Source organism: Hesperophylax consimilis, chromosome 4 (genome assembly GCF_061612785.1).
Source record: "Hesperophylax consimilis isolate HC1 chromosome 4, BYU_Hcon_1.0, whole genome shotgun sequence".
NCBI lineage: Eukaryota > Metazoa > Arthropoda > Insecta > Trichoptera > Limnephilidae > Hesperophylax > Hesperophylax consimilis.
In genome coordinates this window covers 42,261,548-42,278,950 of record NC_142839.1, presented here as the reverse complement: position 1 = coordinate 42,278,950, position 17,403 = coordinate 42,261,548, and the positions used below count along the sequence as shown (strand labels likewise).

General features: G+C 31.9%; 1 protein-coding gene across 1 annotated transcript in view; it reads left to right on the top strand.

Annotated features, from left to right (window-relative positions):
• Positions 1–17,403, top strand: part of LOC149424733 (neuroligin-1-like) — a 202,426-nt gene that overhangs the window by 1,046 nt on the left and 183,977 nt on the right. The gene's annotated exons all lie outside the window — the stretch shown is intronic.

Sequence of the window (17,403 nt, the reverse complement as noted above, 5' to 3'; positions counted from 1 at the left end):
TGCTTAAATCTTTTCTAAGTATTTAAATTTAACCACGAAAAGAAAAAAAATAAAGAAATAGATTGTAATCGCCAGGTTACACCGTGGATTACATAATTTATTACGGTGTGAGGGAGGTTTTCAACACAAGGCATAAGGGTAGAAAAACGCGCCGGATGGATTGCCAGTCGGGCTATTATTCAGGTAGCAGATGGTCATCAAGAGGACAAAACCTTATTGATGGGGTTGACATCATTTCTGAAATAAATTGATAGGTTCGTGAAGTAAGACAAGCAGGGAATCAAATAAAAGAGGGACTTTTTAAGGTCGTTGCGCTATTTTTAATGCTCTAGTCGGTTTTTTTTATTGACTAATAATATTTCCAGTAATGTTAAAAAAACAGCGTTTATTCAACTTTTTATGTGCAACACATCATCATTATCTACCTCTTTTTCTTAGATAAAGCATGTTAGTACTTGCACACATATAGTTGTTTTGTTTGTCATACGAAATATTAAAGAATGTACATAAAAATACATATTTCAGAATAAGCATAGACAACTACTACGCATAGAGAATCTTTCAGTAGATTTTATCCCTCGAGAGCTCGACTTCCACTCCCTTTCCGCACATAGATGAAAAACGCCCAAAAACATATTGGCCCAACGAAAAATACAAGATTTGAAAATCTATTGCCATACACGAGAAAACTAGTTATAATTTATTCTGCCATAAATTCATAAAAAAAGATCTGATTTATTATTTTTTATGCATATTACTGACTTTAAATATCCGTTCTTTGAAGAAAACGACAAGAAAATGTACCTCGGCCGTAAAGTTAAGCATCTCAGATATTATTGAGGAATTTTGAAATAAATGTGTATTTGTTTTGTCTTGCTACTATTATCCTTCTTATACAATTCAGTATCTTAAGTAAAGAAAAATGTTTATTAAAGTATGTTTTACATCCAAATAAATCAAGGTTATTTTTTAAAGAAGAATTGTACAGTTTTTAATGAAAAGGTTATAGTATCAATAAATTCAAAGAAAATTGAAACTCAAATATAATAATCATTGGAAGCAGCTCGCCCACAAAGAAGCATTATTAGGCACGAGGATCGGATTACTTGGAAAAATATAAATAACTCATTTTTAATAATAAAAAACATTTATTTGCCAAAAGATAAATTTTACATAAATTCTATTGACAAAAAGGTCACTGCTCAGCTATGCATTCCGGATCTCTCCAGGAATGCAGCTGGTTTTCAGCTGTGGTTTTCATTACCAGAATTAAAACGTTTCTTTTCAAACATTCAGTATTTTAATATTTTTTGTGCTTCTGAGACAACGGCATATCCGATTGGGGTATATTATAGAGTTGAATTGAGGAAAAGGATATGGGGAAGAGTAAATCGGGGAAGTAACTGGCTCAAGTAATCAGATCTAGACCCCAAACATGACTAAAGCTATTTCAAGCAATGTTTCCATTATGAATGGTGGGCTTACTCAGGGCGATACTGAACGTTATCTAGTATCTGCCGCTCGGGAATGTGCCGCAAATATAGCTATATCATTTTAGGTAACTATTATATTGTAAATGGTGTTCTCTTACCTGGCCGATCGTAATGAGATTTTAATTGACTGGGCGTAGTAAAGTCCCGTTTTAACTCCACCTTTTTACATTTTATCTGTATGTTAATTTGATTGTATGTTCTGTCCCCGTTTCATGAAAATGGTTGATGATCGCCAAATACGGCAAAAGCTATTTCTAGCAGCCAGCGTTTCAATTCCGAATAGTGGTCTTACACCAAGGCAATGCTGAGAGTATCTTCCACCCTGAAAAGTGCCGCAAGTTTACGACATGTTATTTTAAATTAATGAATTGTGAAATAAAATTCAAAAATATAATTTACTTGGACACACTGGGATTTGAACTCGCTTACCCCACGGAAGCCGTCAAGTGTTTATCTCATTTTTTAATATTATGGTTTTTATCAGCGTGAATAAATTATGAAAAAAGTGTTTTCTTTGAGATAGTGACGCTTCTTTGGACAGATTGTTCAATTGCTCATTTGAAATAGAAATATATATATCATATTATAAACTAGTCCAAATATGAGTAGATTTGGCAAAAATCATTACCTTTTATACAATACTTCTAGATCAATCCTTACGGTTTTAAAATGTAAAAACGAACCGATGCAAACATCCTCAGCGTGGCTAGAAGGAAAAAAAGTGGATGTTATTTGTATCGTCAAATACCTGGGACATATAATCACAGGTGACGAGAAATACATCAAGGATATGGAGAGACAAACTAGAGCGATATTCGTTAGAGCAGGTATGCTGTCAAGGCGTTTTCAATTTTGCAGTAAAAACGATACCATTAAATGCATTCTGCACTTCGCTGTACACGTCAGAAATGTGGGTAGATTACACTACATCCTAATGGCATAAACTAAAAGTCATTAACAATAATGTTTATCGCAAACTCTGCCTTCCGAGATACTGCAGCGCTACAGGATTGTTCCTGGAGGGACGACTGCACTCTTTCAGAGCACTTCACGAAACCAAATGGGAAGCTTATGGCGCAGACTACGCCAATCAATAATACAATCATCACTATTATGGTTGCCTGTATGGATTCCTACACGATGGCCTGGAGATGGGAGACTATCCTCCATAAAAGACTGCTTGCATACATTTTTGTGTTTTCCACTTTTTCAGCACTTTTTATTTTTTAATTAATTTATTTTATTTATCTTTGGTTTCCTGTATGTACTGTTATTTTGACTATTTTTTTTTGTGCTATATATTTCATTTTGCTTCAAGATGTCGTAAAAACAAACACCACTTTAAGAAACTAGATAAAATGTCCTTTTAGATATTTGTTCTTGAAATATACTTTGATATTTACAAATTGGAATATTTTAATTTCTAACATTAAAAATTGAAAAAACACACATTCTTACTCAAAACGTTGTAAAATTGCAGAAAAATTGCTTTTATTTAAGAAATCCGCAAGAAAACTGTCAGATATCTTTTTATTTCTTTTAAATAATAAAAATCGTAATTCCCAGATAATATTAACAACAAAAAGTAAAATTTTTAATTCGTTTGATTTGATTCATCAACGTTGATTTCTATGATTTACATTTACCTTGATACATATAAAACATTTATGTTATCAATGTTATAACTTTCATAGAATTCTTTTTACATTCACGCGGAAATTGTCAATTAACCAACCAACTCGAATCCAAATGTTTACAGTCCTTACACATTATGTAACGAAAACACCGATTAAAGGTTATAAAGTGATTATTTTTTTTGTAAGGCCGCAGATATTTTTATTTTGTGTAATAAGTTTGTTCTAGGATTCAAGCCCTCGACCTCTGGGCTAAGGACCAAGAACAACACACTTCCATTGTTTCTATTTGTGATAAAATATAAAATAAAAGGGTATATCATATAAAAGAGTGACAACAAGTGATTAATGTTTTGTAAATATATAAATATCTTTTTTCAAATCTGTATAACAAAATCGTGAGATAGTAAAAAAGAATTTTCTTATACCTTAGAGACGATTTTTAAAAATCTTTCTTAAAGTTAGAGCCACGATAGGTCATCCATCATTTTATTTCATACTACTTTAGAGGAGGATACGACCGGTGGCGCTGTATCGTGGGATACTGCCCACGAAGAAAGGTCAAAAGCTAAGGGAAAGAAATAGGAAAATTTTGCGTGGGTTGTTAAGAGATTTCTTAATCTTTGCAGATATTTAATTTTAGTTATACAGGTGAAGTGACACATAATTGTGTATTTTTGAAAGCGTATTGGTTCAGAAATACTACTTATATTTAATCTTCTCTTTTGGTAATAACTTTGAAGATTTATTGTTGTATTTAAATATACAAATTTTGGTCGTCTGTGACGATGTGCGTGATGTGAATCATTCCTGTAATGTAATTCGTAAAATTATTCAAGCTCAATTAACTTTTAATTTTCAAATTTGGAAATGATGGTATGAACCAAAAGTAGCTATTAAAATTATTTTATTTTAACTACCACGTAAAAATTACAGTGTTAAATAATTAAATCAATGGATTTACTTCAATGGTACGCATTTTACAAGCAGCTTGTAACAAAGTTTGATAAGGGTTTCACTATCATTTAGAGAATTTCTTCCGGAAGGAATACACGGATATTGTATTTATTGAAAGTAGAGAAAAGTCAATCAACGCTAGGTACACGGCAGCTAGTTTATCTGCATATATAAATAAAAATGTAAATGTTCGTTTGTGCGAAATCTTTAATCTCCGAAACTTCTTCACCGATTGCTTTGAAATTTCGACAAAACGTTGCTTTCGAATACGCGTGTGTTTTTATATACCTATATTATATAAATGTCACCTGTGACAGGTAAAACATCATTTTTTATAAAATAGCGCTATCTGTTGAACGAACATGCTTTTTTTGAAATTGCGGCTTCTATTGAGCGTAAAATTGTTTCTTTATATACAAAAAAGCCACAGCTACGCGTAGCGGGTACAGCTAGTAGTCCATAAATAAAAGTCTTTTCTGCATCTGGATAGTTAACATTGACTTTTCTCCACTTTATATAATTATAATATGCATATATTTTATACATAAACCTTCCGGAAGAAATTCTCTAAATGATAGTGAAAACCCTATTAAAATTCGTTGCGTAGATAAACTAAACTAAGTGCACAAACAGAGAGACGCGGATCAATTTGTTTTATATTATTTGGAGATAATTCTTTAATTGAAATTTGTATTTCGTTAACAAATTATTATTAGCAATAATTTGTTATACTTTGTGCTATGCATAAAACCTTGTCTTACAAACATTAGTTTATCATTAAAAGAAGTATATTTCTTTTTTTAAATGTTTGACAGGTGATTAAATTGAAAACATCTGAATCACTAATGATTTTTCAAGTGAACTAATCGTATTCATTAGAGAGCTAAATTTCAGCTATTTCAATTATTTTTTGATGGGAAGAATTAATGATACGTATGCAAGTTTTTTCTAACCTGCAATTATGAAATTCCATGATTTTTTTACGGGTCTTCCCCAATTTTTATAATAATTGTGTAGTTTGACAAAATACGATTGATCATAAGAATCGAAAAGTTGCTTGAAATTGCTTTAGCCGTGTACTAAATAGCCTGATACTTCCTGAATTTCCATTTCTCACTCCTTTGTATATACACCATCGGGGTTGCTATAGAACCGTTGGTTCGGGGCAGTTGGGACTATTGTTTAGTTTGCACGAAAATTATCTGTACAGTTATTCAGTGCCATGTGAGATAATTTACAAAGAAATGTCTATTTATCTTTCTGTACTCATTAAATAGAACATCTCTTTGGTAATTGATCAAATGGTTGAGGATCTAGAGATTCCCGTGAAGGACTGGATACTTTTAATTGGTTTTAAAATTTTGTTTACGAAGATATCAAAATTGTCAATTTATTATAAATAAGAACCTCTCAATCGCCATTTCAGTGAACAGATAATTTAAATATAGTCTATTGTTAAACATTTTGTTTTTGTAGTATTGACAAGAATTCATAATCGCTAAAAGCATTGTTATTTTTCCGTTTGATGTACATTGTTAAATTTGTTTGGACTTTATTTACTAACTAATCTCATTGTTGTAATAGGGAAGTGAAGAGTGTTTATCCTGTCTTATTTTCAGAATATTTGTATTATCACACTTTGACGAAAAATATTATTGGATAAAATATCAATTTTAATGGGTAATAAAAACATATTTTTCACGTTTGGTATATTCTTAAAAAAAATACATGGATAAATTTGCAGATCTGAAAACAACCTTTCTGAAAATCACGCACGTCATACATTCCTCAAATATTATTTTATTTCCGGAACTTCCAAGAAAGATTCGATGGTATGAAGATCAATTTTTAAGCAAATACCTCATGAAGTTACGATACCTTGGAGGAATAATTCATACAAGCAAGATTCAATATTTATTGTAGTCTGATAGACCGGGGATAGTTGATCCACTTTTCGCTTAGTGATTAAAAATTAAGCCTCTTAACCATGGGCAATGCACTGCAATAGGTCACCTCAAGTGGTTCGCTACGTTTCGTGACTTAGCAGGGGGTTCATGGGGTGAGGTTTGTCTAGGTCTTAAAAAGCCATCCTCACAGCATCCCCAAAGATAAAAACCGCCCTGAGGTATTTTTTTCCTTAGGGTATCCTCTGTGATGCTAATGTAACTACATACAAACATTTGATTACGCGATCATACAATGAAAATAAGTTTTTATTGTTTTTGTGTTTAATCGTTGACCTCCATTTAATATATTTTTGAATAGAATTAAAACCAAATATAATAATATAATTATTGAGTTCTGCAAGTATTTTTTGGTTTTTTGTTATTGTTACAGCTGTTTCGGCTTTCAAGGCCATTTTCAAATACAAAAAAAAGAAAAAAAGTTAAAACATCTACCTATGAGGTAGTAATTATGTCTACAGAAAACCCAGGCGTCAACCAGCCTCCCATTTATATCAAAAATATATTAATCGTATTTATATATATAGGTATATAAAAACATACGCGTATTCGAATGCAATGTTGTGTAAAAAATTTCAAAGAAATCGATGGTGAACTTTCGGAGATTTAAGATTATTTTTTTTAAATTTTTTTTATTTAATAAAAGTTTACAAGTTACATTTATAGACATATTTTTAACTACCATACTAGGCTAATGCCTGTGTTGTGGTAGTTATACATGAAATAATAATAACAATGACATAAAAGAACTAAAAAATACTATTTTATAGTAACATAAGTATGTAAGTATAAATCATAATGAAGTATTAATAAAAATAACTTAGAAGAACTAAAAAATACTATTTTATGGAAACATAAGAGAAGTAAAGAAAAAAAAAACAAATTTAATGATTAATAAAAATAAAAACAAATATATATTAAAATTAATAGTAAACTGAAAATAAAGAAAAAGCATATGTATATTTTAAAAGATACAAATAAAAATTAAAAATATTAAACATTAAGTTTAAAATATAAACATAATTAATATAGATTGTTTAATGCATATAATTGTTTGTGTGCAAGTTTATTTATCGTAGGTATTATCTATAAGACAACATGTTTATGTTCAACACTTAATTTTAATTTTCGTGATATGAGACAAGTTGGAAAGAAGTTTTTAATTTATTTTTTTTTGTCTTAGGAACTCATATAATCTTTAAAAAAAGGTCGTCCCCTTTCAAATATCCATTGATGTACACGAGCAGTAAATATGGATATAGAATTACTCGACTTTAAGTCGGTAGTTAATTAATTTTGAATCACAATTTACATTTTTTTTTGGATAATCGATTTACAGCTAAACTCGGGTTCTTGTTTTTATAAGCAGTAAAAGCATCAGCGCGTGGTGTGTTTGAATTTGAAAACTTTGATCACTTTAGAAGAAAACGAACTCTAAGATCACTGTCGTCACCGTATTGTGATACAAGACGCACAAACAAATATCTCTCGGCCCTTTCACGAGGCACAGGCGTAACCCTTAGCTGCCTAGTACCTAATCTCCCAATCTACATCTTGACATAGAAATGCTGTATTCTATCTTTGAGCAAATAAGGCGTGCTTGCGGGTGAGATATGGGGATTCCGATACCTTACTCAGCAAGCCCAAGCGCCGGCAATTACTTCACTCCTGGAAATAGGCATTTCTGATTGTTTTTTGCAAATAAAACTCCAATTATTAACGAACCGCCGAACGCCTAAAATATTTTCCAGACAGTGATTTTATGCAATGAAATTTTTCAACGTGTTTATTTTACATCAAATTGGACATCTTTCATGTTAATTAAGAAGATAAAAGTAAATTATTTCAAAGGACTCAAAATACGATTAACATTAAATATTTATTTAAAAAAAAACGAAACCTATCTGAATTTTGATTAATAGATGTTTTTCTCGTTTCTAGTCTCTCCGAAAACCACGCAAAAAAAAATAATACAAGTATAGAAATAATAAACCATTTCCATCAGAACTCCGCAGGTGAGAATCCGTAATAAATTATATCTCTCTACTTTACAACGCGATGGGAATAATAATATTTTTGTTAGATAAATTTAAAATGAACCTCGTGTAAGAACGGTAAGATTAGGTAGGATCGATTGGTACCTAATGTAAATAAACGACGGCCTTATTCACGGAATCGTGTCCATCTATCATCATCTATACAATCAATCTCTTTTATTTCCTAGTAGAATTTTAGCCTGCCCTAAGAAAAACCCACGTTATGATACTCACTCCAGTGGTATGAAATTATTACTTTGCGATTTTCTGAATCATTCATTTTTAAAATTTTAGCGCAAAATGTTAGTCATTATCATTTAACAAATAATTATAAGCAATAATTAGTCGCCCGAAATATTAATACAAATTGAAAACAAAATATAACGAACACGACATGTAAATATAAATTTTTACTCGGGAGATATTTTCAATTTGTATTAATATTTCGGGGGACTAATTATTGCTTATAATTATCCTTTGTGCTGTGCATAATAAAACCTTGTCTTTTAAACATTAGTTTATCATTAAAAAAAATTATCATTTAACTTGACACAATGAAGGAACTACTGAAAACCACAGAAATATATATTTTTAAATTAACTACAGAATTATACGGTATCTGTATTCGATATTATTTTGATAATTAAATTCTTGATTAAAAAAACTTTCATATTAAAAAAATAAATTCCCGACTTTGGGGAATTTCAGGTCGTCTATATGCGAAGTCATGGAACTTATCCTAGGTTCGTTCACGATAGTTGAGGCAACAAATAAATTTAGCCCAATAAACCAGACACAACGTCAATCTTGCAATACGTAGTTTTAATATAATTCATGATAGCCTAATCTTCTTGAAATTCTATGGCTTATACGTGCCTGAAAACTTCAGCCGTAGTCGTTTAAGTCGTCATCTACTTGTTTAAGGCACCAAACGGTTGAACAGGTATTCTAGCACAACACAGCATGATACGAAGAATAATACTGTTGCATGAAATTTCTGAAACATTGGATGTATTTGAACCGATTTAAGACTTCCCAGATATTAAGAGTGTGAGAATGGGAAATTGTACTGTAATCGGATGAATAATCTTTCGTATAATTATTAAAAGAAATATGTATACGTCATCAAAAGTTAATATTCGTAACTAGCCAATGAGCGCGTGATATTACTGTTAATATTAAAACAAATGACTTAAAGGGCAGTACTGCAGTACTTTGAATTATTCTTATTTGTTTTTCGATATTTGAAGATATCGAAAAACTAATTTTACTGTCGTTATTTACTCCTATGATATCTATATTTAAAAAAAAATAGGAGACATACATTGGCTAAAGAAGGAGTTAGCGCAACACGGCATAACACCCCAAAAACAAACAACAAAAATGCTTTTGGCCGTGAGAATCTAAAAACTTACCTAGGAGACATACAGACTCATTCAGAATTTTTTCTTATAAAAAAAATAATTCCCGACTTTGAAGAATTTGATTGAATTGAGATGAAAATAAATAGACAATAACTAGCTTTTATGATCAAATGCTAATATATACCTCTTTTAATTCTAAGAAAAATAACACAGGTTAGGTATAAGAGATAAGTAATACGCCTACTATAAAACTTTTATAATCTTTTATTAACACTGTGAAAAACATATTTTTCCTAGACTGCCTACAGAATCAAACGAAGAAAAGTATCCAATTTTCGAAGATTAAAAATAGGACGAGAAAAAATAGGGCGTGAAAGGAGATGAGAAAATAAGGGTAGTGAAAAATCACTTCCCGGAAAAGGAGCACCTTTTTATCAGGAGGAACGAGTAGGTACGTAAGTGACCCAGATCACAACCCCCCCCCCCTTATCCCGTGTCATCGCACCCTTAATGTTTATTTGCGTAAACTCCTCCGCACAGGAAACATATTCAATTAAAAAAGTTCAATTTTCCACACTGGTTTGCCGTGCGTCTCCGAGCCAAAATGTTCAGCCGTAAATCTCTCGCGCCGGGGCCGTAAATTGGCCGGCGCCACCTCATCCCGGGCCAGGAGATATTATTATGTTTTCTGGCCAATTATACTTCCGCAGCCCCTGGGATCTATCAACGGGACGCAGACAACACTATACCTAATTTTAATTCGATTTGGTTTGTCGTAAACTAACTTGATTAATCTTAAAAGAATATACTTTGCTAAATAAGGCTCGTTTTGGGGGAAATTTTCAACCCAAGGGTGTAATTCGACTATCCCAACATAAAAAGAGAGTGTAAAAGATTGAAATTTTTTCAATAAACGAAAACGTGTCGATGTTGATCTTTCCCATATGAGACTAGATAATGGCTGTTTTCATGTATTAATTATACTTATATCTAAATGGGAGTCGCAAATAATCTTGGTATTACCTACTTCAATTGCCAAGGGTCAACACATTGTTAGTTCTGCTAAGCAATTAGCATGTTAAATTAAATTTAATTAACCCTTTTGTATGATTGCCGCACAAGAGTCCCAACTGTTACCAAATGTCCTCACTAGGAAAAGCCTCTGTTGAGGTAAATGTTAAGAATAATAGAAAAGTATATATGAGACGATGTGTGAATGTAAATTAGGCAATGAATGTATGCTAAGACCCAGTTTCTTGGCGGTCCGTCCTCTCTGACTGCCTTTGCGAGGAAATATCGTGATGGTTTGTTAGTTACATAGATTAAAAGCATAAATATTCGCTACGGAGTGTTAAGTTCCTGCATTTCAGAAGTACTCGTATGTATGCTTTTCCCGTTTGGTACCATAGAGCCCAAAAAATGGCTTTTAAGGTCCGAACCTAAGTCTTTCATAGTGTCCATAAGAATAATGAATTTTCCAGAAATGCAACTTTTGGCTGGTTTTGTGACTGATTTCTTTTGAGACCATGATTCTTATCACGATTCCGAAAATCCTGTAAAGCCTGAAAAAATGGCTTTTAATGTCGGCACCCAAGTTTTGCAAGAGTTACCATTAGAATGATGAATTTTCCAGAAATGCAACTAATGACAAATATTGTGGCAGATTTCTTTTAAGGCCATGATTCTTATCCATATTCCAAAATTTTAGCCCGTTTGGTACTATAGAGCCTGAAAAATTGACTTCCGATTCCAATTGAAAATATGAATTATGTCAGTTTGATGAATTAATTGTATCCAATAACACTGTCTCACAGGATAATTATGTCAGACCTGGTTGTGTTGCATAGAGTCATTAACAACTTAATTGACAGCCCTTCAATATTTGCCACTATTAAATTCCATGTGCCGACTAGGAACACAAAATGTAACATTTTTTTGCAATACATACACAACCAAATATCAGACACACTCACTAATCAATAGGATGCATGATCTGGTCAACAAGTTCGGGGGTACTATTGATAAATCTATTGACTTCAATTATATAATTATGCGTAATCTATATAAGAACTTTGTTGAATCCTACAAATTATGGTAGCGTTGGTAATGTAGTTTTAGTGATTTGTCTATTCTAGTTTCTATATTATTTTATTTTGTTACATATTTTACTATTATTATTCCTGTTTCTATATTACTTGATTTTGTTACATATTTTACTAATATTGTTTGATCTGGTACGAATCCCTAGATTCATTTTTTGCTTTGAATACGAAGAGGAACAAGCCGTTCAAAATTAAATTGTAGTTGGGATCAAATTGCAAAACACTTTTAGTCGAGTCAAAGGATTCCTTCCCTAAAGTGCGAATTTATCACAGCCAGAGGTTTGAAAGCAAATCTCCAATCTCAGTACAGAAATACCCAACTTCGGGTCAAACAAGGCTTAACCCTGGATTCCGAACCTTATTTTATATGCGCTTACAAATACCGTCGTCGATTTGGCTAGTGATAAAAAAATAGATTTAAGTACAACGGAATAGCTATTGCCAAAAAATATTGTCTTGATGTAATTGCATAAAATTTAATGTACATAAAAATATCACACATGTTCAATGAAACATTTGAACATTGATGGGGTATAATTTTAAAAAATATATAAAAATAAAAGTTCTTCCAATAAAATTTAAATATTCAACTAAACTTTTAGAGAAGGGCAATAGGCGTCCCATGTAAACGAAAATCGAATATGTTTATCCAAGACACTAGGTATATCCTGCCAAAATTATGAAAAAAAATAATTGTTTATATTTTTAGTTATATGAGAAATTTTACCCTTTTTATTTTTATCTGTCTTGTTTTGTTTCATGTTTTATTTGATGTTATTAGTATTATCTTCTAAAGAAACATATTTTTAACAGATACCGAACAAAAAAAATCACACGTTAGCAAAAAGTCGGAAGACAATTATTGGCAACACCTCACCCGATTGAAAATGCGTATGCAAGTAGTAACGTTATTACAAATCGACGTCGATTCGACGGTGCGCGTGTTTTAGCGCTTTGTTATTCTGTTAATTTGATGCACCATAAAGATGCACTAATCTTAAGTACTAGATGCCAAAAGTGATTACAAAGTAAAAAAAAAAAACAACCAAATTAAGATACTCATTGTGATTCGGCGTAGTCGTTTCGACGATGGTTGGAATTCTAGGGTGAAAGACAAAAAACGTTAAATATCAAACTTTGTTATATTGCTTATTATTTTCGGCAGAAATCATTTACTGTGCCTTTTCCATTTTATTGTAGCAATTCCCAGATAAAACTGTTTATTTATCAAAAGCATCCAAGCACAAATATTTGTTTCCTTTTAACATCAAAGTCCACCCTTTTCAATGATTCGATAGTAAATATCGATAACAGATAAAAACTGTGAAAACACAGCCGACAACCAATCAACGGGATTGCATTGTGAGCTGTCAATACGACGAAACTGTTAATGTGTCAGACATAAAGTTGCTTTTATTCCGTGTGGATATTCCAAACTTTTTTCTTCCCTGCCTGCAAATAACCCTCGAGTCAAAACTATGTACTGGGTTTTCACAAAATCCTTTGCGCACTCTTATTAAATGAGTTTTTGTTTTTCTTTATATTATCTCCACACAGGAAATTATTTCCATCAGGGCCTTTGCCATCTTTGGGGATGCTATGTGAAGGGTTTTTTTGAGGAGAGGAAGGAGTTGTACGTGGGAATAAACTAAGATATGGGAATATATACGAAAACATATTTTTGTTTACACTTATATATATATTTTTTAACATTAACTTCACATAGGAGGACCAGAGGAAAATGATTTCCATTAGTGCCTATGCCGTCTCTGTGATAGTGTGTGGATGGTCTTTTTGAGGAGAGGAAGAAGGTTTTGAAGAGACCCATGTTGTAGAAGGGAGGAAACACAGAGGCCTACCAAGATGAAATGTTTTTTTTTTATTATTAGAAATATTTTGGTCATATAAGCAAGTAGAATAAAGTGAAAGTTTATCTTGACAGTCGATTAAAAATTTTCCTTCGGATGGAACGAAAAAAAGATTATTTAAACATGACTTGTTTTAATGTGCATGTCTCATTTATTAAATAGTTTTTGTGCGGGATTAATACTTCTATCTGTGAACACATGGACATTTTTGTTTTTTTGACTAGTAACACACTTTTTACCCCTCTCATATTCTGGATTCCCGTTTCACAATTCTGACTCTGGGTTTAATAGTTTCTTATCGTTTACAAAGATTATGTTTTAGCAGATTACGATGATTTCTTCCAAGTGTGAAAATAATTAAAGTTCTCATTGCCCGACAACAGATACATTTACACGTTCGAAGTAAATTGAAAAGAATCACATATATTTCAGCATTTTCTGAAAACCTTGTTCATGTTTTCACACCGGTTTTCGTCCTGTACACAATACACCCGCCAATCCTCTTGACAGCGCTGACGTATTAGTTTTCGCCGAAATTTTTATCAGAATTTTTTACCCCATTGTATGACTAGTAAAGAGTGTGTTGATTGATGTACCGCCCGCTGTTCAATCGGAACGCTATTTGGGCCGAACAACAAATTGACAAATAACATATTGCGTTCCTGTTTCACGCACGTTTACGCCAATTTCCATTTTTCACAGGAGAGGGTAGTCTGGCCGCACCCTTAGCCCTGGGATGAGCAACGTAGCCTTGTACGTAAAATTTGAGTATGTATGTATTTAAGTAAATTATATTATGTGATAGCTTTCGTTTCCGGCTTTGCGAATTTTGATAAAAGTTATATCGGATCTGCCAACATTTCACCAAGAGGTTGTTTTTGTTGAATTATTTTTATCTGCGCCTGTACTTGTAGGCGTGTTAGCAAAGAATTGATGGGTAAGCATCCTTAATATCTAGTACTACCTACATACCTACTTAATGTAACCATCCTAAAATGTCACTATAACAAGAATAATTGTTGCAAAAATAAGATGTCAAAGGCTACCTTTGAAACTCACAGTTATGCTCAATTTAAATTGATACCTTAGACAGGAAGGATTGATTTGTGATATATTTTGTAGATTTAACATTCATATTATCAGTGAAGCATTTTGAAGCTGGCAGACTTTGTGGACCTATCTGCGTCGGGTGAGTCCTTTTTCTCCTATACCCAATCTGGACTTATTTTATGTTCCAGAAGACCAGATTTAAAATATTGAGGATAACTGTCCATAGAGTTTAGTGGATGCGTAGAAATTAACTGTCCTATATAACATAATAATAGTTTACATAGTTTTAGAACTGGTCCTTCGAGTGTGTTGCAAAGGGTTTATCCCAGCAGCACCTCCCAATACAGTGGAGTGGCAGTTTTGCGACCTTTAAGATATATATATTTTTTTATAACTACACAAAACATCCCAATTTAATGATTAAGGCGACATAAGACTCTAATAACGGGGTTTGCTTGACGCTCACATTTTAATTATTTCTGATGAACGTATTACTAAAATCTCAAATGTTTCTAGAGGGATCTCTACGTATTTAAGCTATTTATATTTATGATCAATAAAAATAAGACCTTATCATAAAACGTTTCGAAAACTTTCTAAAACGTTTTTCAACTAAAAAAAATTCTGTAAGAAGCAGATTTTATTTTACTAGACGATGCATTAGTAACTTCCAGAAGGATTCCTCAAGAAAAAAATGAAATTTTAGTAATAAGTTCATCAGAAATTATCAAAAAAAACACAACGGAAAGATCGATTTTCTAGGCCTGGTATGGCAAATTCGGCCGTATATCAGTCCATTACGATATATTGTTTTCAAACGAATTCATCAAATATAAAGATTCCCATTTTTCTTTAAGATATTTGATAGGGCGAATTCGACCGCAGGTTTGTTCAATACACCAGGGCCGCATCGCATATTTTCGTGCACGGCTGCTTCACTAACGTCATTAAGAATATGGCCGTATTTAAGGGTATTGTCTCGTCTTAAAATCATAATAAATTTGCAAAATTAAGATTTTTGTTGCTGGAGAATGTAGAATCTACCGCACGACGGCTTTGATGGCTTGACGGCCCCCGTGGTCGAAGGGTGATGCTCCCGACTAGTAAGCTGGAGGTTGCTGGTTCAATCCCGGCGCTCATAAAAATTTTATTCGATTATAACACAAATTACTAATCTAAAACTAATACATAGTATGTTTGCGGAGTGGAAGATACTCTTACTATCGCCCTGGTGTAAGACCACCTTTCAGAATTGAAACATTGCTTGACTATTACATTCTTTTAATATAGTAAATATATAATTAAAATAAAATAAATATATAATTATAATTTTAATACAGCGTTGGTAAATTAGTTTTAATGATTTGTCTTATATGTAGTGTTGTTTTAATTTCTTTTTTACTTTATGTTACTCTTACGTTTTACTAATATTGCTTCATATTTTCTCATTATACTTGTAATCACAATTTTACAAGTGTGTATTTTGTACCTTCTTTAAAATGGATTACATCTAATATGATTTAAGATTTTCACGGCCAAAAGTATTTTTGTTTTTTGTTTTTGGGGTGTTATGCCGTGTTGCGCTAACTCCTTCTTTAGCCAACGTTTCGGACAGCATTACAGTGTCCATCATCGGGGCAGATGTGTTATTTGGATTACATCTATTTACTGTCAATATCTCCTGTATAATAAATATTCTCCTATGTACACTGCATCATATATCACTTCTATGTAAAAGCCTTTTTAGGCGTAAATATATATATAAATAAATAAACATAAGATTAGAAAAAAAATCAGATACAATAGCATTTCTCATTTTTCTACTACTAACCATACAAGTTTATCTCTTACTATATTTTTATGAATAAATTATTGCAAACCAATTATTTATTGTAATGGAAACATCTAAGCATTATTATAGTTTTGAATTTGAACTATAATGTAAGCTGATAATATTCTGGATAACTGTGTTGACCAAAATTAGCGACACAGATTTTGCGTGCAAAATTGTTCACTAGAATGATAAATTCATGAGTTGTTAGTGAGACAGACAAAAATACGACTAAATATTATATATATTTTTCCGTTCTGTTTGCATATTAAATGTTGGCATTAATTTTTGACCTCTACGGAGTACGAACGAAGTAGGAACGCCTCACGATGTTCGTATTTCGTAAATACATAAAAATATATCCAATAACAAATGTGAAAGTTAATGTTTATTTTGAAGAACATTATGTATGTATTTTCCATATGTTAAACTCGAGTCCGGTTTATTCTGAATGGAAGAAAATAAATCTTGTTGATTTTAGTTTTTAGATTGAACAGGAAAATGAATCTTTGAATGAAGGAAACCGAAAACAGATTTCTTTAGCAAATTTGCGGAAAAACGTTTACTGGTTTTAAAAAATGTTTATTTTGTTGGTTTTTCCGGGAAAAACTTTAATTGCTCGCTGTCCACTGTAATACTTTTTACACATTTAAGTTTAAACCCAGATTTATTATATGGGATTTGTGTTATTTTTTTTAACATAAAATTGAAAGAAAAGTGATATATATAATATCAACTGAGATAAAACGTGAACTGAGTGAATAATATAATGTTTTAATTAAATTATTTTCAAAGAACCCAACAATGTGTAAAATGCAAAGTGTACATTGAGAAAAGAAGTAAAACTTGGCAGTTACGTGAAAATAATAATATCCGCTGCAAGAATAATGAACAAGATTAAGAAAGGATTTATGTTGTTCTTGAACAATAATAAAATATGCAAAGCGTATGGATGGAGGACGAAGTTTCCGGAGAATACACGACGTGTGATCGACGTAAAAATAAGTCTTAGAAAGACAAAACACTGTCAAGTGCAAGCAGATAAATGTATTTATTTACGAATGTGTTATTTTCTTTAAAAAAATGAGAAAAATTGAACTCAAT